Below are 22,141 nucleotides of genomic sequence, written 5' to 3' on the forward strand. Positions count from 1 at the left end.
CTTCGAGGAGTCGTCGACCAATGAAGTCAGACGCGTCCACAAGTTAAAAATGTCCATCGTGGATGCTCAAGTGCATTATTGTCCCCGTAATGAATAACAAAATGAGAATTCCATCGTATAACCAATTCTGTTTCTAATGTTTTACACAGTAGGCGACTGCGGAGTCCAGCAGTGGTCGTCGTTTTTGCCCCACCCCTTTTTATACGTAAATTGATTGGCAGTTTCTATGACAACTGCACTGTCTTCCTGCGTCATTGGTCCATCCGGGAACTTCGTAGTTTGATTGACAGTTGTCATGGTAACATTCTCAGTCAGCCACCATTTTGTTAGCTGCTTTTTCTTTTTTCAAATAATTTAGCTTCCCGCCTGAATAATGAATTTACTTTTTCTTAGTAATGGCAATAATGTTAAAACCAACGCGTCGACAGGATCGGGTTAAGAAAATCGAGGTTTTACGACAGAACGCGGTGGATATTTTTAGGCGGCGCCAAGCGTAGTGGCTGTCCGTGTCTCTATGGTCTGCCGGGCCGGTTCGCTGCGCAGGTTTGGAACGCGCGCCATTTTGTGAAATTTACAAAAAATCCTGTCCAGGGAAACAAGGTATATAACTATAAGGCTTATTATCAAAAATCTGTTTTGGAGGCTGTATATTATTGGAGACCGGAGTCGCCGAGAGTTAAAAAATTGTGTGGTTACATCTGAATGTATGTTTCTTCAGGCTTAGATCGAATAACTTTGTGTTTAGCCAGCTAGCTGGCTAGTTGACGGAGAGGCGCTGTTGATTTGGAAACTGAATTGACACCGAGTCAGAGGAGTGAGGGTTGTTGGTTGGGAAATCTGGGGGGCTCCTTGGAGAAGAGAAGCTGGATCCCTTACTTCGACCTACGGGTTCCAGGACTTTAAATGAAGATCGTTTTTTACAAATAGAAAAAGTGAAACATACCGACACAGGTGAGTTCCTATACTAAAGTGTTTGTAATGTTTTGAATACTTGCAATCCGCTATCTCGAGACGTGGCTTGTTAGCTAGCTGAGTAGCACGCTCAGCTGCGAGTGTTTGTTAGGTGGCCAGCTTGCATAGTAAGCCCGATCATGTTGAGATGCTTGGTCTGCGTATGACAACGTGTAGCCAGCTGGTTATATCGTGTTATTGAATTTACATTCTCTGTTAAACGTGGACTTGAATTATCGGTTACCTGCAAGCGTTCGTCTGGACGTTAGCCTAGTAGGCCACGATGAAATATGTGGCTACCTAGCTAGTAAACTGACTTGGAAGCTATTTAGGTGGCTAACCGTATTATTTCCTCGGTGGCCAACTAGGATGACAGCTCTTCTGCCCTGGCATATGGGTACTTTGATAAACAAGCTGTCTTGTTAGCACCAATGAAGTGGCTTGCTAAGTGTTAAGGCTGCTTTCAAGCTAACGTTACACTACGTTACCTCGCAAGCCTAGAAGACGTGGGAAAATCTTAAATTGGGTAGCTAGCTGCTCAGGCTGATAAAGCTAAGAATGATGCTCGAGGTGTGTGCGGATTAACGCTAGTCATCGGGCTCTGCCGACCAGTTGTCGAATCTTAGCGTGACTGAATACACTGTAAATGATACGGTTTCATGTAACGTTAGCTAGTTAGCTAGGTAGCTGGCACTAATGAGTGTTGCCTAGCCAACTAGTTCTAGCTAGCTACATGTCGCAAATTACGAAATCGATGGGATGTATTGTGCAGATAGGTGTACTGTGCATACGCACAGCTAGCTCGCCAAGTTAGCTAGCTAACTTAATACCTCTTGGTCTTATTTGAGGAGTGTCATGTTTTGTAAAGACAGTCGCCTTGCTATGGCAAAGTAATGTTAGCTTGTTAAAGACATAGTTGGCTTGTTATATAATCACAGTTAAGCTGTTTAACGTAAGATGGTTTGTCAACCAACTTTAGCGGTCTGGAATGTGTGTTTTAATACGACTAGCCTGGCTATAACGTTAACTTCGGTACACCGCCCAATAGCAGTCTCACTAAGTAGCTATCTGACGTCTTGTCGATTGAAGCTAGTGTTAATCCATGCCCAGATTTATTAGCTAGCTAAGCGATGGCTAAAGTTTGCTTGTGATGGTTATCAATCTGCGTTGAACACAACAAGGCCTGGTTCATTAATGTGTCTAGCATATTGTGGCTCATGGATAAGCTAGCTAGCTAGCTGAAATGTGTCAATTATTATTGACTGATGCTTTCAATTCCATGCGTGTTGCTGGTTGTTTCAGATGAGGAGCTAACCAGCTACTTTCACTTTTTTTGTGCTTGTGGAAAAACTGTGTGGAGTAAGTCGCACGATTTACTGCTAAGATATTAACAGCAAGGGTCATGTTAGCGGTAACGTTACCATGCCCCGCTGTTTAGGTGGTCTCCGTCAGGAAACGGAATTCTGTTACAGCATCTATCATTGTTAGCTTCGTTAGCTGGGGTTTCCATTTAGGATTCAAGGATGTGTTGGAATGATGCTCTTGGCCCAATGTTTCGTCAAAGTCACTGGCTTGACATGCAGACGCATAGAAATTGAGGTTAAAAAAATGATTCGTAAAATAGCTTTTATCGTTGTTTTAACTTGTTTAGTTGCAATGGGTTGCTGTATACAATCGTTGCTTGCGAATCTTCAGTGTCGTAGTATGTATGCATGTGTATGGCAACATATTGTCGATTCTGAATGTAATATTCTTATTATATACTGCGTGCAATTAGGTTACTTTTTTATTGGGAAACGCATGGAATTAGCTAACCGACAGCTGCGTATTGGAAAAGATAGGTGCTTAGGCTTTCTAATTTCTGTTTTTTAACTTTGTATGTCATGGAAAGAAAACATGCATCCCAGTGTCACTTAGAATCACTCATCGTTCGTGGTACAGGGGTCAGTATATTGTATTTTTGCAAAAGATGGCATGTACTGCCAATGTCAAAAAAGTCATGCTGACCCATTTTTACACCGAGACCTAATTTCTGAAAATAGGGAAAATGACAAAAACGTCTCACTCCAGTAAAGTCATCTCATGTGAAGTGTGATACAGACCGCAATGCATTTGCATATCAGTATTCTTATATTACGATGGTAATTGGTTATTGTAAGTGTACAAGGCTGATTGTTTTACCTGCCCAAGTCATACCTTGGTTTGAAATACTTCTGTTCAAATTAACATATGGAACTTGGAAGTGGAATTTGACTGTATATATTCACACGTGTGGGCCAGATATGGGTCTTTGTGTTTGTATTATAAGACATTTGGGCATCGGTGGCTGTACAGCATTATTAAAGTTGTAGAATTTCCCCGTTTCCAATTTGAAATGACAGCTTCTGAAAAACTGTTCTGTAAATTTCTGAAAATTACTAAAAAGGGAAAAGTGGGATCACTCATTGAATTTTATCTAAATTTTCAAGTACATATTTGATTTTATGTAAACACCTAGTGGACTGTTTAAATGCATTTTTAGAGGCTTATTTTAGATCAAGGCTGCAACAGCTGCAAGTGACAAAGCAGGAAGAATCCTCTTGGATTTTTTTCATCTTGCTATTCCTGTGTGTCCCATAGAGTTTGATGGGCAATTGGTTTTAAACACCAAGGGAGGTGGGCAGTCTATTTTCTTAAAAATAATCATGCTTTCTATCAAAGACATTTTATTGTGTTGTATGAATTCATTTTGATCTCATGGAATAAGATATTTAGTCACTTTTAAAAATAGCTTTGATAGTTGAGTAATTCTGATTCACTGGCATGTAGCTAGAATTTAAAGAGGAATCCCCTGATTCTGAGGATTTTTTCAGCATTTACTTATGTGCGTTTGCTCAAGTCATGTTTTTGAAAGACTTTAAGACCTGTACGCATGCACACGCACACTCACACACACGCATACATAAAATAAGGAATTACTGAGATTGACCCGCAGACAATGATCAGCTAAATTTCAAAAATGTAAGAGTGTCAGATACACGGTTGAAAGATTGAGGCAAGTCATTTGTAGTTTGTGAAGCACTTTTTGGAGAACACTCACTCTCTAACCACCCCCCCTCCTGAATTTAAGAGAAACAACAGAATGACATGTTGTGCTAATGAATTCCAGGCAATAATGGTGGCATTCTTTCAGGGAATAGTCAGATATATAACAGTAGTTATCTGTGTATGTAAACTTTCCATAGAGGCATTCTTCTTATCATTCATGCTGAGTGTTCTGTATGCAGAATTCGCGGTCTTTGACTTCAAGAAAAGAGACAATTGTCGATCCTCAACAACTAGTGGAGTCCTCTTCCACCATGATATTAATAGCGCCATCTATGTTTAAATCAAGCAGCCAAAACCTGACTTCATTTTTGAAGCTCACTTCCTGGTCTTGTTGAGAGATGTTGCTCAGTAGCGCCAGTGCAGTTGGCTCCAGTATGGGTGTTTCAGCCTCCCATTTTAATGTAAGTCAGTGGTAACAATATAGTCGAAATACCAAGTCAATACATTTTTCACACAAGAAAATATTGTTGCAGTAGGTGTTTTTCTTCATCTATTGTATCCCTATGTGCCAGTTTGTTAAGCTACTGTGTGATTTGGATGATATCTTAATATTTTTGTAGACAAATCAGGGATAGGGTGTGGTACTGGCGAGTCACTGTACCTCACGCAATTAGTGGCCCTTTCCTGACAGCACAGTCTCTGATTCTGAATTTGTACTGCATGGTGGTGCACAAAAACTACACTTCCATGGTTTCAAGTCACTTTTCATCAAGCGATGGAAAGTAATTGGGTAGCGTCACAGTAACTTGATCCATATTTTTTCTAGTCTATGGTTTAGAGGAATGAATGGGTCATTAGCAGGTTACTCTTAGAATTAAAAAATTTTAACTGAAATTTAGAATTTCATTACATGGGATTTTCTCCTTTACATGTAGATATACCCCTCCCATTGTTTCTGTGGTACATAATGGTGCCTTTTTTGTTTGAACCTTATGAATTTTTTTGAACTCTAAATCTGGCTTTTTTCCTATGTGGGTCAGTAGTTTTATGTTAATGTTCATTACAGAACACGTTACAAGTGTTAATTGTATTGATGGTCACTGGAGTTGCTGATGCTTTGAGGTTTTCAAGTTTTTCCTAACTAATCTATGTGAAGTATAGGTCTGTAAGACTCCGATATGATGGGAAGTCAAAGAACAAAATGACATAGAAGAACTTTCTGATGTTGAGTGATATTCTACAAGTTATGTGTGGGAAGCTGAACATGACGTTCGTGGGTTTGTGCTCTTATCACTTGGTGATGTGGAGGAGATTTACACACAGGTGTAACAACGATCTATGCTAATAATAGCCTCTGTCTGCTTTCCCTCCCATTCGTAGAGATTGATTAGGCTGGGATGGCACTGTGATCTAACTGCGCAGAGCATCACTTTGCGATACGGGTCTCTGAACTTTTTCACATGGCACTGGTGCCTGAAACATAGGAGCATCAACAAAAAATTAAGGATCACTGGCAATGCAAATGTTTATTGTGCAATATATTTCTAACTATCAATTAGTCCATTGGGTAAATTTGTTAGAATTTAGTTTCAATGAATTCTCTTTGATTTTCCGGTGACCACCTCATAAATTGTATTGTACTCAGTAGTACTGGCTTGTGAGATTGAAATGGTAGAGACACATTTCCTTTAAACTGATCATTGGTGTCAACCTGTTATCATCTATTTTATTTGATTAACAAGTGTGGCAGCTATATGAATAATCCATTGGCAAATAATCCTACAATCTTCTTTTAATTATGTCTCACATTGGATCATTGTTTTGTCTTGTCAAGTTGGATAAGGTAAATTATAAGTTCAGTGATGAGATCAATTCAGTAAAATCAATTTAATCATTTCAAATAAAGGGTACACTGAACTCAGAGGTCACTCCTCCATTAACTGCATATTTCACCAGCTTTCAGCACAACAACTATAAAAGTTAGCATGCAAACTTCAGCAAGTCCACAATTCAGATAAATGGACCTTTATGAATGCATTTTGCTCAGATATGTGTTAAATAAAGTTTAGTTTCTTTGAAAAGGGGTTTTCATGTTTTTTTTTGCCAAGGGAGCCTGAAACAAAAGGCCTTGTGACACGATGTCACATCCTACTGGGTGATGATATTCACAAACTGGGCTGGGCGAATCCCCTCATGGTCAGAAGTAACCAGCTACCTTGGTTACTAGTTTGTCCTGATTTGTGTGGTGTACAAAAGAAGTGTGACTGACTGCCATCCTCATGACAGCTATGAATTGTTGTATATGATGCTTTCACAAAAATATTGTCCCAACGAGGGCAGTTTGTATTGTTTTCCCAGAAACCCTCTGTGAATCCACTGCTTGAAATTTATCATCACGGCGGTGTCTGATAATGCCACAAATGGTTATATGCAAAGAGCACGTAAGTGACACTCATCAATTTCAGTCTGGTCGGAAGGGGTTTTCAGAACAGGTGCATACTTACAGAAGGTGCTGTGCCATCTGCTTATCCATCTGGGAATCATAAAACCAATTGGTGATTATACAAATAAACTATATAGCCATGTGGATTAAATACTATCAGTAGTAGCTTGTCGTATTGCTATGGGGACTTGGACGCTTTTACTTTTAACACATACTTGAGTGCTTGCCGAGTCTATTTAGTGTTTTGCCAGGTTATTCATGGTCTGATAAACAGTTTTATGCTTCTATGACAATATAGCCTATTTATACTAGCATTTTGTGACCATTTAAGTTGGACAAAAAAGCAGTATGCAGTAAATATTAATGTAATCATTCTGTAAATTGTTGAAGTTAATAGTTTTCACAGACAAAAGGCTTGTTTGAGACCTTTATGATATGAAAATTAAAAACTAGATATGAAGCTCATTCCAATTCTGGTCAGTTTTGTTTGCTTCCAGAAGATGCACTGTCTATTTTCTGGGTTTGGACTCTTACCTTTGCAGCAGTGGCTGTATGTGGGTTTTTTACTTGTCTGTACTATTTACTTTTACTTGCGCTTACTATTTTACTTGTCTGTATTGTTGTTGGTTGGATTAACAGCATGGGACTGGATCTATATTATTTATCAGTACACAAATGCAAAAAAGGGTCTGTGTGGTTGTAACCATTAATATATTTTTTGTAGTAAGATTTTAGCTTAATTTGAGTGAAATTCAAATCAAGACATGGCTGTGGATGCTATTTCCATTTTGTTTTTTTTTACCAAACCAGTGGACATTACTTGGTACTAAATCTTTATGAATTGCACTCTTAATCAAAATCTGTCAAATTATGAAATCTGATTCATGAAACTATGAACTCAGAAGTGACTGATTATAAACTGATTCTGCCAGTCTGTAAACAAGAAGACTTTAGTTTTCTCTGGTATCTACAATTAATCATGAAATGAATGATTGAGTTTCATGCAATGTTTTATTCTGTGTTGTGTTATTTAGCTGTGAGAGGGTTTAAGTGGTATGTTTGAATTTGCGCCTGAGTTTTTCTCTCTCTCGCATGCACACACACACACACACACACACACAGAGATCTGTCTGCTTGGCTGCTACACTTGACCTAATCCTGACTCACTGACCTTCCCCTTACCCTTAATGGAGCTTTCGAAAAAGGTCCGAAATTTCCTGTTTTGTGATTAACTTGGTTCACTATCGGTGTATGCTGTACATTTGGAGAGTGTAAACAAGAGGAGGAACATTGAAATGTATGTGCTGCTTGTAGTTGGCTTATTCCCAGGCTGAAGTTTACATCAAAGCTGTTATCTTAATTGACTGAAACTGTTGGCAGCAGGAGAACAAACCGTTGTATGGATTTTGTAATGTCACTGAGATTTCTTTAAGATTAAATGCATCCTCCCAACCATGGCTCTGCAAACTGAGCCTTGCGTGTCAACTTTATGTTCACATAATATTTGACCTTTTGGTCTTGTGGATTTATATTTGACACATGGGTTGCTTGGTCACTTTAACTTTATCGTATCACTTTTAGCTTTATCGTTGTGTTGGCAGATCACTTGCTTTATTACAGTTTTTGAAAATCGGGGAATTGAGAGTTGTTGAGAAATCTGAATGCAGTTGGTTTCTAATATAGTTTTGTCAGTTTCTTTTTTGACTGAAAATGTTCTGATGGCAGGGTTTTCCCTAACATAGAAAGGCTTAGGTGCAGCGCCTAAGTGTTTTTGCAGAACGCCTTAAGCCGAATGAACGTAAAAAGACATTTAGGCGACAGATCAGAATGAATGTAAAAACAACGGTGAGAGTTCTATGCGCTGACAAAAAAAACTAAAAAAACGCTGAGGTGGCTTTATGGTTTTAAACACTCCGCGCTATGATGGCATTATAAATAGAAGTGGGTGATTGACGAGCGTTTTTATGTTTTTATGCATGGTAGGTTTGATCTAAATGCATTCACAGAATATAGCGTTTTTTTCCCTCAATTATGATATTTCTCAATATAATTGTGCCGCCGTGTTAACACATTACTACCGTTGCGGGTCAGGCACTCTTCATGGTAAGAAGAAATTTTAGGATAGCGCTTCCGATTTCGCTTGTGTCGAAAGTGCTGCGACGGAAACAGCGATTGACTTACCCACTAGCCACATCTGTCCAAAATGTAAACAAGTAAGACCGTTTTCACGGTCGGAAAAATTTTTATGACAACGTTAGCCAGCGAAGCTAGTTAGTTGACGTTACATAAAGATACCTTGACTGAACTAACGTTAGTATCTAACGTGGCTTGGTAGCTAAAAAAGTTAGGCTGTGTTCACGCGTAACATCTTTTTCTGATGAAAACCTCTGGTCAAAGCGTTTTTTCATATAAAAAAAAAACGCTGTTCCAGAATATAGTTGAGAGCGCCTAAGCCCTCGGTGAAACCTAGGGTGATGGATTATAAATGTTTTTTATTTTTCAATCATTCTTTAAAACTAAAATGGGTAACCATCAATGATGAGATACATGGCTTAAACTATGCTCTGGACCTTCCCTTCTGTCTTTTGTGTTGAGTACTAGAATATTGGAAAATGCACAGAGGGCAGATTTGTATACCTTTCAGCGAGGTGTAGCTACAGAATTCAAGCAGCTATGTACTCTTGGGATGATACGGAATTTAGCATATGTATCTTGGATAAAGAGCTGTCCAATTTTGAGGGGATTAAATTAATTACAAGAATGTTACTTTTGGCCCTACCTTTGACACTCATTATCTATACATTTTTAGATAATGGAGAAATTGGTTTATAGTGTACAAAGAGCTTTTTGGGCTGAGCATCTTCAAGGCACGTGGAAATGAATTGAGATTTGTTCCCTGCAATTTTCATTTGTTCTAGAATGTTTTAGCCAGGTTGGCTGGTAAGAGAATGCTGATATGAGTATTTCCAAGTTTCAACCTCTGATATCAATGACTGTATCATAAGTGAACATCAAAACAGCATAGTTGGTGCATCTATTGTCTATTTTGGCCATTATTAGCCTGATATAGGCCATTTATAAGCATCTAATGGACTGCTACTGATATTATGAGAAATGCTTAATATCAACTGGACAATATATTGGTTGAATGGTCCCTTTCAAGAACCTTAGCTAATTCTAAGTGGGTTTTCTAATCTGATTTATGCTGGCTTCTTACAAGCTATGATTGCACCGAACTTTGGCCGAAATTTAGAGTGTCTTGGATTTTAAAATGTAGTTCCTTCCATATGATTTCCATGACATAAAGAATGTGACTAGAATCACAAAATTAAATAATTAACAAGGGATCCAGTAATGAATCGGTAAGGAACGTGGCAATTCTTGAAAATGGGTGTACGTCATTGAAATGTGTTTAAATTTGATGGGCAGTGGCGTCAATAAATATTAACACTGTCGAACCCATAGTGTAAAGCTAAGACCATGCCGATTAGTTTTACTGTAATTTAGTCATTCGTCAGGTTGTCGTTTTAAAAAAAAATTTGGAAGCTGAGACAGGGCTCCCTCTGAACTATGAACAAGAAGGAATAGACTGAATAACTAAAGGGAACCACAAAAAGAAAAAGTAAAAGTCTTGCCTGATTATCACTCTGGTAGTCTGAAATGGGATAAAACAAGATCTAAATTTAGGAGAAAATAAAATTTGATTTGATTTCATGGAGCCTGAAAATGATATATGTAATTTGCCAACAGAACAGTACTTCTAGGCAGCATACAGTTTTCCACATGCATGGAATCATTTCACTGAAAACAAAGATTGCCACTGTTTGCAATTACATATTGGCATCTTCATTTTCAGACTTCGAATGCTGATAGAATCAGAAGGGGAGAATAAATGGAATCAATTCTCTGTTCCCTAGCTAGCCTAGTACTGGGTATGTTTTTGTGATCGGATCACTGATAACTCTTTCCTACTCGGCTACACTCTGGATCTTCGATTATGACTGATTTGGGACAGCCTGTGTTCAGCGTGCGTTTGTTTCGATTTGCATCCCAATCTAAAACTATTTTGAACTATGACTTAATATGATGTGGACAGTGACTGTGTTTTGTGAAACTGCCTCTGTAGGGACTAGGCTATATAGCCTACTTGGCATAATAAATATGTTTGATTTTTTAAAAATTATTAACATTTATCACTTTGCTAATAAGCAAAAATGGATGGTGGCTTTAAATGGAATACATTTTATTTTATTTTTTCAAAAGGATCTATTGAGTCCAAGTCGTTCAAGCTGTATTTTATTCATATAAACTAATAAATAAATAAAAATGGCTGCCACCTGCCAACCAAGTGGCTCCCTGCTCACTACATGTACAATACTGAACTGTATTATGAAGCCTTTGAGGACTGGAGCCTGGAAGGCCAAAAGCCATATGTTATGTAATTTAGGCTATGTCCTTTTGTACAGTTTGTTAAATCACCTCTTGCCTACAGACACTTAATCAATGCCTAATAGGACAGAATATCGAACCCATAATTATGCCTAATTAAATCCCTATCTAAAAGTCCTTCTTCATATATGGTCAAAGGACAAAGACATGGTTCTCATTGGAAGTTAACAGAATTAGTTAACAAAATAATTGAGGACTTCATTCAAAGCAGATATTCATAGTGCATGACATGCACATCAACAGAAAATATTTTTAAAGGACTGTTGGGTCTATTTCTGCTTCCTGACAGCCATGCTGATCTGCTGCTATACCAAGGCTTTGTAGGGAAGACTACTTGAGCATCTCCAAGCGTGAGCTTTGGGCTTGAGATGTGGGCTAGGTTTTGGTTAGATTTGCTAGAAATTAGGTTTAGCTGTTTCATTACCCTTTCTGCCCGGTCTAGATGTGTGTCCTCACGACATTGTCATGTTATTGGCCAAGAAACCTTGTTTCTTGTCCTATCATTTTTGTTCCCTAATTAGTTCTCCTTGTTTTGTAAGAAACATTTTGCCTGAGGAGAGCATGGTCATTCATAACCTGTTGGCAACTTATTTGTTCAGGCCTAGTGTTTGAGTGGCATTTGTCGAAAACCATCTGAAATCATACCTTGTCATGTCACACCTTTTGATTAGGGGGTTTCTCAAACTCTTACGAGCAATAAGGATGAAGAAGTAAACTAAACGCAAAGGTGCAAGCTGGGTACAAGCTGAGGATGTGGAACCCTTTGAGCTGTGGCAGTGGCTAGAGCTTTTGTTTAACCCATGCAGACTTGTGATTTGGTCGATACAGTGGACGATTATGCTCACAGACTGCTGACCATTCACAATAAAGTAAATTTTATGGCCATCGTATTTAATTTTTATACTTGGACTAGTATACCCATCTCCTTTCCAGAGGTCCATAGGATGCATTCTTCACATGCAGCATGTAATAAGACACTTTCCATTGGAGTTATGGTTTTTAATCAATGGACATTCTTTAATTTGACCTCAACAGAAGCAAAATTAGATGCAGATCTTTATTAGCAGTATTCTTAACAGTTGTTAATTCAAAGTTTTGCTTAAGAATGTTCGATTGCCATCCATTAACACTGATTTGGAAGACTAAATCCATTTGGAAGCTAGTGTGTAATGTAAAAAAAAAAATAGTTCATGGAAATTCTTTATCATAGAAAAACAATGTACTTTTTAATCATTTATGTGCGTATCTGTGTGCGTGCAAGTATCCTTTCTTTTTTGTAACCAAAAAAGTTGAATAGGTTACATTATGGAAGAATCCCATGGGAATTTCTTTTTTTTTATAGACTGCTCAGTCATCTGTGTGGGTTGTGATACATTGTTGATGGTTCAAATCTTAGCCATTGGTGTAAATTAGAAGATTAAACAGAATTGGCAAAACAAACATACCTTGGGTCACCTTGATATCCTGGTGGATTTCTAGTAAAAGTACAGTATGACCTCTGGAACAATGAATGGGGCCATCTAACTTCACATATTTCTGTCATTTTATATGATAAGTGTTAAACAATGCAAAGAAGTAAACACTAAGGCCTTATTACCTTTGCCGAGAACTATGGGCTTTTGTAGTATGCATACTGCTGTCTTCTGCAACACTTAATTGAATTCGGTTTTCTTCCTACACTTGCCTTGTCACAAAGCAAACCTAACAAGCCGCTTCTGTTTCAAAGGCAGTAGTTACCAAGAGAAGGCTCGGGGATGGCAGCTGGTTGTTGCAGGGGGGATGGGCCGCTTGAGTCAGTGTGGGAGAGGGAGTCTGTAAACTGAACAGAGTGACTCTGAGTCCTGACCCTTAGCACAGCTCAGCTCAGCGCGGCCCAGCCCAGCACAGCAGTGCCCTCTCTACAGCTCAGGACTACCTCCCTCCACCACTCACTGGAGGCCAAATCATTATTAACATCATTACTCCTGCTTCTGCTGTAAGAGTTAATAAAAGCATATGGTGTATGGAAACTAGCCCACTTTGTCTGACGGTTGTCATCGCGATGCCTGCATTATATTGTAATTGCAATTTTCTGATTTTCTTGCTAAAATCAGAGACCACCCAAATCAGCCATTCAGACCAAATTTGTTTTTGTTTTTTGTGTGTCAGGTAATGCAGGAAATGTATACAACCCAAATTACAGAAATGCCTCCACCACTACATATAAAATATGAAATCTCTCAGTTTCTGTAGGGTCCGTCTAACTTTACCCCAAAATGCAAATTAAGATACCGGCTTGCAAAAAGAACAGAACAAGCCGGTGCTGCGGCTTTATCTTGGCTCTTTTCTATCAAGTTTTACATTTTCCTTGTTTCTTTCTTAAAATTGTTTATGCTGTTATTTAATGCTTTGCGTGTGAAAAATGCACTCTGCAAATGTTACATAATAAAAATTATGACATTATGATATGTTTTCGGAGTCTTACCACATGAGCATTTGCCAGGCTAAAGCAGATCAACGTTAAGTGGGTTGGTGGGAATTTGTAACGGGAAGTTTAGAAAGAAAAATATATTGTTAGAATGTATCATTCCTGAAGTATTTTGGAGTTACACTCCCCATTCACAAATCTGTGATCAAAGCATGAGCTAGTTAACTGGGTATACCTACTAACTACAAGCCAGTGATTTTCAATAGATTCAGTATAGAATAAAGTCAAAGCCAGAATTTGTACTGTAGTTACATTCGACAGATAGGCGGTCATATAAGCAGAAATGAACACATTGTCACAACAGCTTATGTCTGCGTATGAGAATTCTGTGGTATGCAGTTGATATAGCACAACAATAATTATTAAATGCATTAACGGTCATCACCGAAATGGTGTGTTGCCTTTCTTTTTGTCATTTTTTCTTTAATTATACCTGATGAGTTAGTAAGCATCCTATCTTCAGAGGCCGTGTGAAATGCTTCCATGTCACCCCCATGTCACCACTTATCAACACCCAATAGACCCTGTGTCACCACTGTCTATTGGGTGTTGGTAAGACCGCCAGTCAGCTGCATGGCTGTAGAAGGTCGTAGGTTGTGATTGTGCGTTATATTTTTATCGATTACATGGAAGCCATTTCAACGTCTTGCAAATGACTCAATTTCAGCATTCAATTAAAAATTCTAATTATAATATATGCGCACTCAGCAGATCGCTACAGTACACCCCACCGAACACAGAGCGTGCTCTCACGCTTACGCGCCACATAAGACACGACTCTCGCCCATCAAGGCACTCCAGTTTACTTCTGACACCAAGTTAACGAGTGGGTATATACAGTTAAATGCAGAACTGTTGAGATGGTGACACAATTTAAATTGATTGAGTTAACTTTTTACATGGGATTCTTCCACTGAACAACAAAAAACAAGAATGCTTAAAAATGTATTCCTCTGATGGAAGAATACTCTGTGTATGCAGAAGGTTGCATTTCTACTGAATCAGATGGAATGCTGACACTGTGCGTGTGCTGCACATTATTCACTATTATAAGGTAACATTTTGTTTTGAAATTTGGCAAAATTTCCGCATTCTCAAGCTTAATTTCCGATGGAAAGTTTCCAGAAAGTTTCCTGGAAATTACTGGAACCCTTGGAGTAACTTAATGTTGCTGACATGGGACAAAAACTGACTTTTTGAATAACGTACAGTTCTGTGAAATAGTCAGAGACCCTTTCTTTTATTTACTTTTTTAGTGAAAACCACCATTATGTGCAAGTTATTTATTTTTCAGTGTCAGAAATTAAGCAGCAAATGCATGTTTAATGCAAAATTGCACAGAAACCTCCACATCTATGCAATATCAATTTGTTCAGTATTTACTGTGTCCCTTCTTTGCCTTTATTACAGCTTCTGTTCTTTTTGGGAGACATGCTTTAAGTTTTCAAAGAGACCTGCAGATATATTATTTCATGCTTTTTATGAACGCTTTTAAAGTTCTGTCATAGAAGTTGGTTGCATTTACTGCTTCTCTCAATCCAAGTATTCTCAAACACGTTCAGTCTAAACTCTGGGGTGGCCAGTCGACTGTTCTGAGAACACCAGCAGCGTTTTTTGCAGTGTGCTTGGGGTCATTATCTTTCTGTGGAATGACTTTGCTGTCAATCAGACATTGTCCAGAAGGAATTGCATGGTATGTTGAGATTTCTTTATACTGTATTTGTCAGCATTCATAATGCCTAGGATCAACACCAAATCACCAACTCCAGATGTTGTTATTCAACCCCAATGGTTGTAGACATGGTTCTGAGAGTTCTTCATTGAGTCTTCCAAAAATCTCAAATCTAGACTCCATGAAACTTTACTCCACATCTCGGATATCGAGGGCAAATTTCATTGTACATCTGAACATGCAGTAAAATCTGTAAATATAAAATGAATATGACTATCTTATGGCCACTTTCCTTTTCCACAAGTAGGCTAACTCCCAAGTTTATTTTTTAAAAAAGACCCCTAGTTTCCACCTATGGTTTATACAGAACTGTTAGCTTATGCTACATTTTCAGCAAGCTGTGAAATGTAGATGCTTTTTGTTAAAGAAAGCTTGTGTAGATGCTTTCTGTTAAAGAATCTATGTGGCATGTGTTTTGCGAATTTATGTGGTGTCTTTTGATCAGGCTAGCCTTGCCAGTCACTCATAGGCCCTGTTCAGACCTGTATGTATCCAGATAGGGTAAACGTCCCTATTAAGCCCACCAAATCCGCTTTTCAGACATTTTTAATGTATACTGCCCCAATTTAAGTGAGAACATTTTAGTTAAAATGAAAGTCTAATCTCTCATTTGAAGTGTCAATAATTCATTTATACCAATTTCTAATGTTTTTATTGTTTAATTTGTCAAAATATGTCAGAAGTCTGGCATGGGCTTAATGGGTACCTAACGTACCCTTTAAGCCCATGGGTGTTCCAAATAAGCCCACTTCATGATTTGTTGATAAATAAATATATATTTAAAAAATCTTAACAATACAAACTTGTTCTATTCAAATCTGTAATCTCTTAGCTCTCAATAGCTATTTTCATTTTGTCTCCACTCCTATCCTATGGCCTGTAAATGGCATTTGAAATAGGCATGACCAGCCTTTCTGCTGTGTTGTCAACACAGAAAAAGCTAAACTTACAACATGTCTTCTTTGGAATGTAGCCAAAAAACTATTTACGAACAAAATCAAAACTATAGTGGAAATTACTCTTCAATACTTCATCTTTCAATATGTGTTGTCATTTTGTCTGTATCTCTATCCTATGGTGTGCTTTTGGCATTTGAAATTGGCCAACATTTCTGGTCCAGTCAGCTGGTTAAAAGTGCAGGTGTTTTTATGAAGATTTCTGAAGACCGACTGACTAAACGAAAAACAATTTCAGGTTCAATACTAATGTTCTAAAGATAGTAAATGAGTCAATTTCAGGATATACAATTGAACAATAACTTTTCAAATGTTAATCACATTTAGGATAGTAGTTTGAAAACATTGTAAAAACACATTTTAAAACCATTCAGTTCATTGTGGAGTACTATTAAAACATACAGTTCATTATGAGGAGACATCAGTCATAACATATTGAAGCTCATGTATCATTAGCCTATAACTTAAACAAAATAAACAAGAAAGATGTCAACATTTCTGCAATTTCTACTTCCTAGACTAAACGTCGGCCTATGCTCTTTGAGGTGATTGTATCGTTTTAGTAAGGCTATCATTTGCTCCATGCTCCATCTTAGTAGTGTAACATAACATAGGCTATAGGGTGGTCTAAGCTTTATTTTATTTGTTTGTTTCAATCTTTTGCCCACGTTGTGGTTGTCTTTGTCTTACGCTAACAAGTCGTTCATGGCTTTCATCTTGTTTTTGTAGATTTTCAATGACCTCATGATTGCGCAAATAGAATGGTCCAGGTCCCTACAGCCCTGCTTTGCAGAGGACGAACTTGCGCTTCTATCATGCGTGGGCATGAACTGTAGTGCTTTCGTGTTTTAGTCATCTTAAACTAAAACTCATCTGAAAAGTAAAGATTAAAAAATTATTGCTAATGTTAAGATAGAACACAGGCCTATCCAGGATGAATTGACCTATGCAATATCACTGATATTTAAATGTGGGTATTAATTATCTGAATTATGGAGCTGATTCATCAGGTGAGGTAAAAATTAGGGAGGAAAATGGTTCAAAGGTCAAAAGGGAGAAAATCCCCATTGAAACACAGTAAAGTGGGCTTAATGGGAACAGGTGGGCTTAAAGGGAACATCAGTGAATTTATGGTTAAAAGACAGAATATTTTATTCTACTCACATGACATTAAAAAACAACTATATGAAATAAATCTATATATGGTGCACTAACATAATATGAAAAGTATAAATTGATCATGTAGATTAGTAATTAGCTATACTCATTTACATCCACCTCAGTCAGTGATTTTTTTTGCTAGAGTCCCCTTTAAGCCCACCAGGTAAAAATGTTAATTTAAAAATAAATAAAGATAAACATATACATTTATTGTCTATTTAACAGTATAATAATATAAACTGCGTACAAAAATATAAACTATACATGCTTATCATGCTTTATGTCATTGCAATGAACCATACTATGTAGCTACTGTATTGATGCAGCATGTGGTCTGTTTGCTAGCGTGCGAAAACTCATATTTTGATTTCAAAAGACACAATATTTCTAATTCAGGTAATATTCTAACATATGTCTCATTCAAAACACTAATCACTTAAATTTTGATAACAAGTGAGTACTTTCCAAAAACAGGAGTAGAAATATACAAAAAATGTTATTTTCTGAGGGTACCAAAATCACCTAAGTTTTTTTGCAACTTCTTCTGGGATCAGCAGGCACATGCCACACATGTGCTTCGATAACTCAATATCGATAAATGTGATTGCCTTAAAATAAAAAGTGTCATTTACGTAACAAGCAGCTTCATTTGAAAAAAAATCACACAGCAAAAAATGATAATGTAGTTTTTTTTTTATTTGACTCAGAAGTTGCAAGTGGTCTTATATGGTACGTGGGCTTAATAGGGACGTTTACCCTACATCCAGATTGTGTCTAGATTCAGTCGAGACGGATGTCAGTTCACACCTGGCATCAGAATGCGTCTCCACATGCGATTCGAGTGACCACTTGTGATCAGATCTCACTTCCCCACTCAATATGCAAATAAACACGTACATCATTTCCATTTGCAAAGACCAAATGCGTTGTTGTTTTTAACCGGCGGGAGGTTAAAAACAACCAGTATATATATGTTTTTAACCTGTATATTTTATACAGTCTATGGCAGCAATGCACTACCTGTGCCTAGTCTGCCGGAAATTAAAAGAAGAAGTTTGCAAAGACCTTGGTGCACGGGCAAAACAAAAACAGACTGGGTCTATTCCTTGGCGTGTTCCAGGCAAATCAAATCACTCAAGATGTTTGACGTACTCGTAATATGTCTCTGTGCTTTTCGAAATTTTCAAACATCGTGGACAAAGCCAGCTTATGCGATTTGAGAACCAACCAAAATGATAGTTATATCCGCTTCTGTTTTGCTCCAGAAAACAATGTCAGATAGGTCTATCAGCAGACATATGGCTTAGCTATTCCCAGAAGTCCTCAATAATAATAGTATTTTCCAAGAAATTATGAAAAATCGTTGACAACATTTCTTTAGGTGCATTGTCTTTTACTGCTACCACAGAGTGAATGCGTAAGTGAATGCGATGATAAGAATATTTTCGGTTATGCTGACCTATAAAACGCTATTCCAAAAGCAAAATTAGACAAATTATACAACGTTAGAAAGCTTATACTCTCACCTACTCAATAAATGAATTGTCAATCAAGCCAGACTGTACTAAAAAGGGCGACAACGCTGTAAACAACACGTGTGGTATTATGCACAGCTATTTTGGAAAGTACCCAGGCATCACAAATGCCTGTATATTTCACAAACGGATTGTCCAAGACAATCAGTCTCAAAAGGGACATCTCTGCGTAAAACCAATGGTACGGTTGTATATTTATTCAATATTTAGTCCCAGACTGTAGAATGATGATGGTATCACTTTTTAAACTGTCGCATTTATTTCGTTATGCAGTGTGGCTTCTTCTTGTTGTTTCGCACTTTAATATGACGCCGTTGGCGCGTGAATGAGTACGTACTTCTGCTTATGCAGATGACGTCAGTTGAGAGGCGGTCCTTCAATGTGGCCCAGGATGCATTTGTGTACACACTGCTAAAAGAATGTGGCCATATGGGTCCCAGGCCACCTCCGAATGTGGTCTGAGTGATCGGATCTCATTGCGTCCTCAATGCGTCCTGGGTGTGTTCACACCTGTAGTTAGTGCTGTCCACTTGTGATCGGATCACCCAAGACGCATGTTAATGCCAGGTCTGAACAGGGCCATAGTGTCCATGTTGTTTGTGTCATTATGCAACTTTTTCAGTGAATCGTCATGACAAGTGAGCTCCTTTGCAATTTGGGGTGGTGGTGGGGTCCTTAGTATAAATTATGTGGACAGTAATTGCTGGTCTTGTTTTTTTGCTTTGCAATACATGGGTACAAAGCTATCTTGTCATATTGAAGTTCAAAGCACTTTTAGACCTTTGAAATTCATTAGAGCGTAAGAGAGAACTTTTAAGAGCTGGACAAGGACTGTGATGTAAACGTAAATATGAACCTATTCTGTATAGTTTGGGTGTACCTGAACTACATGTTAGGGCAGAGGCATATTATATTTGATTTGTCTGTCTTAGGGCTGTCCCAAAAGGCACATTTCTTTCCCCCAATAGGTTTTACAAGGGTTTTTAGCATAATCCAGAACCTGAATGACATCATAATTGCGTTTTTGGAGAAGGTTTTAAAAAGCAAGCTTAAGGTTTCTCAGAATGTCAAAGTACTCTGGCACATGCATTAGGAGCACAAATGTAGTTGGTGAATGTCACTGTCACTGTCACTAAAAGATTGTTTATGGGTCCTACTTTATACTTTATAATTTTTCTCACAATATACTTTGTATTACAGCTGTGTAACTCCTCACGATTTGTATATTTTCTCTGTGCTTTTGGCTCTATTACACAGCAGAACGAAGCTCCTGATGTTTTTTTAAAGACTGGCTAACCAACAGTGTGCATGTCTGTGTAGCCAGCACTTGCGTGGTCTAGCCAGCAGGGCTAGAAACGTCCACTGGCCACAGTGGCTTGTGCATCCCAAAATTCAGCAGCCAATTTCACCGTTTTAGCAGACTACTAGATATTTAGAATGGAACAGGACCTCCAAGTGATGGGTGGTTGCCTATCAAAGTGGCTGGTAGAGTAGAAAAGCTTACCAGTCACAGAAAAGCTTACCAGCATTTAGCTGGTGGCTAGTGTTCATTTTCCACCCTGCTGTCCAGCCATTTTTGTCATGGAAGCACTCTGATTGATTGTATGCTAAACGGATGCTTTATATGTTTATAGTTATCCGTATGCCATTTTATGCATGTACATTGAAGTACTCTATTTACTGGTTGGTACATTTCTGTGGGTGGTTGTATTCGGGGAACATTTCTATAAATCTTCAGACAATGGTCTCTCTATACATTTGCTTTTGAATTTCCTTTTTTTTTGAGCCAACCTAGAGAAAATTATATTTATGTGATTAAGAAATTATATTAGGAAGCCCCTTCCCCCAGTAACCTGCTAAATCCTATTGCAGTATCACCTTTAATTAAAAAAAATGCAGTGGGCACAAATATAGATTTCACTACCAAGCACTTCTTTGCAACAGTGCCCTTACTGACAGCCATGATTGCTACTTTTTTGTCCTCACTAACCAGTGATGTACTACAAGCTCAGACTTGCCAACCTGCACGCATTTTGTGTACCAACCACGCAATTCTTGGTCAAAATACGCAGGTACGAAATGCCAGCTGAAACTATGCAAAAAAAAAAAAAAAAAAATTATTGTAATTTAATTACGGAAAACAATCAGTTAATACAAAACAATACCGTACATTTATTCGGTATTTAAACTACATCCCTCAGATTGAACCAGATGCTACGACCTTGTGCTTGTGGTTCTGTAACCCCTCCCCGACCCACTCAACATCTACTGATACGCAACGGTACTTTATTTTCCACCGATGCGTAACGCTGCATTGCTGAGGTAAAATGGGAAGTGGGGAGTAATAATCAAGCACAAAAATGTGACCGTAATGTTAACATATAAAACGTTAAAACATGTTCGGTAACTTTACGAGATGATGCATTTCAAAGGGTATATCCTAATGAGATAAATTTGTGTATATAGTTAGCCGTAGTAGCTCGCATACGATTTAACCTCGTTAGGAGACGTGCAAATAACTGATGGAGTAATTTAGTTGCAGTAACTCAAACGCTACAGAGACTCCCTGTTCAAACTTTGAATCGCGCACGCTCTGTTGGAGCAAAGTGACCATTGCAAAGGTGTTTGACTATAGACTGCTAACGTAGCAAATAATTCCCATTATTGCAGCCAGTCACCCGACCAGCCTTGCAGTTAGAAAATAATCATGATGTCAGATGACGAGGATACTAACAAGGAGAGAGAGAGAGCAGCAGACCTACTAAAAAGAAGCAAGTCCATGCCCCCCAGAAGTTCCTCGCAAAATATCAGGAGCAATGGCTGTGCCTCTGCCCCTCAAAACGTCCATTTTGCACATTGTGCAATTATGATTTTGACATTAGCCACCAAGGAGCTTCAGTTAATAATTTAGCTAAACTTCTAGTTACAAAGGCCTACATTCCTAGATGATCTTTCAATTGAATACTTTTTTTTTTTCATTAGGCCTATATGATGTGTGCCTATATAAGCTGATTCAATTATTTAATTATTAAATAAAAATGGAAATCATGAACAGAAACTTGGTTTTATTCATAATTGACAGTCTTTTACATCGTATTTTTACATTACAACATAAGTTTCTGTAAATACTTGAAAATGAAAACGTTACAATATACAAAATAAATGATTTCCATTTTTATTAAATAATTGAATGCAATTCACTTAACTGATGGTTATCAGTTTGTATAAGCACACATATATAATGAAATATTAATCATGAAAAAATTGTTTTAAGCAGGCGTACTCAAACTTTTGACTTGCAAGTGTATCATAATATAGCCCAGTGCAGTGCAAGTGATATTTTAGAATCAGGTCAAATTATACAATTTTGCCTGATCACTTCAACAGTCAAAACTAGAATTATGAAGAAAGGCTTGTGTG

The 22,141-nt window shown here is 37.8% G+C and overlaps 1 protein-coding gene across 7 annotated transcripts in view; it reads left to right on the forward strand.

Annotated features, from left to right (window-relative positions):
- Positions 1–298: 298 nt before the first annotated feature.
- dyrk1aa (dual-specificity tyrosine-(Y)-phosphorylation regulated kinase 1A, a) overlaps positions 299–22,141 on the forward strand; it is a 51,539-nt gene continuing 29,696 nt past the window's right edge. For 5 of the 7 annotated variants that reach the window (XM_035433037.1, XM_035433042.1, XM_035433041.1 and 2 more), the window contains exon 1: positions 299–951. The gene's annotated coding sequence lies outside the window, so the exon portion shown is untranslated. The remainder of the gene's footprint in view (positions 952–22,141) is intronic. The other 2 variants (XM_035433038.1, XM_035433040.1) reach the window with 2 other exon arrangements.

The sequence above is a fragment of the Anguilla anguilla genome, chromosome 9 (assembly GCF_013347855.1).
Source record: "Anguilla anguilla isolate fAngAng1 chromosome 9, fAngAng1.pri, whole genome shotgun sequence".
NCBI lineage: Eukaryota > Metazoa > Chordata > Actinopteri > Anguilliformes > Anguillidae > Anguilla > Anguilla anguilla.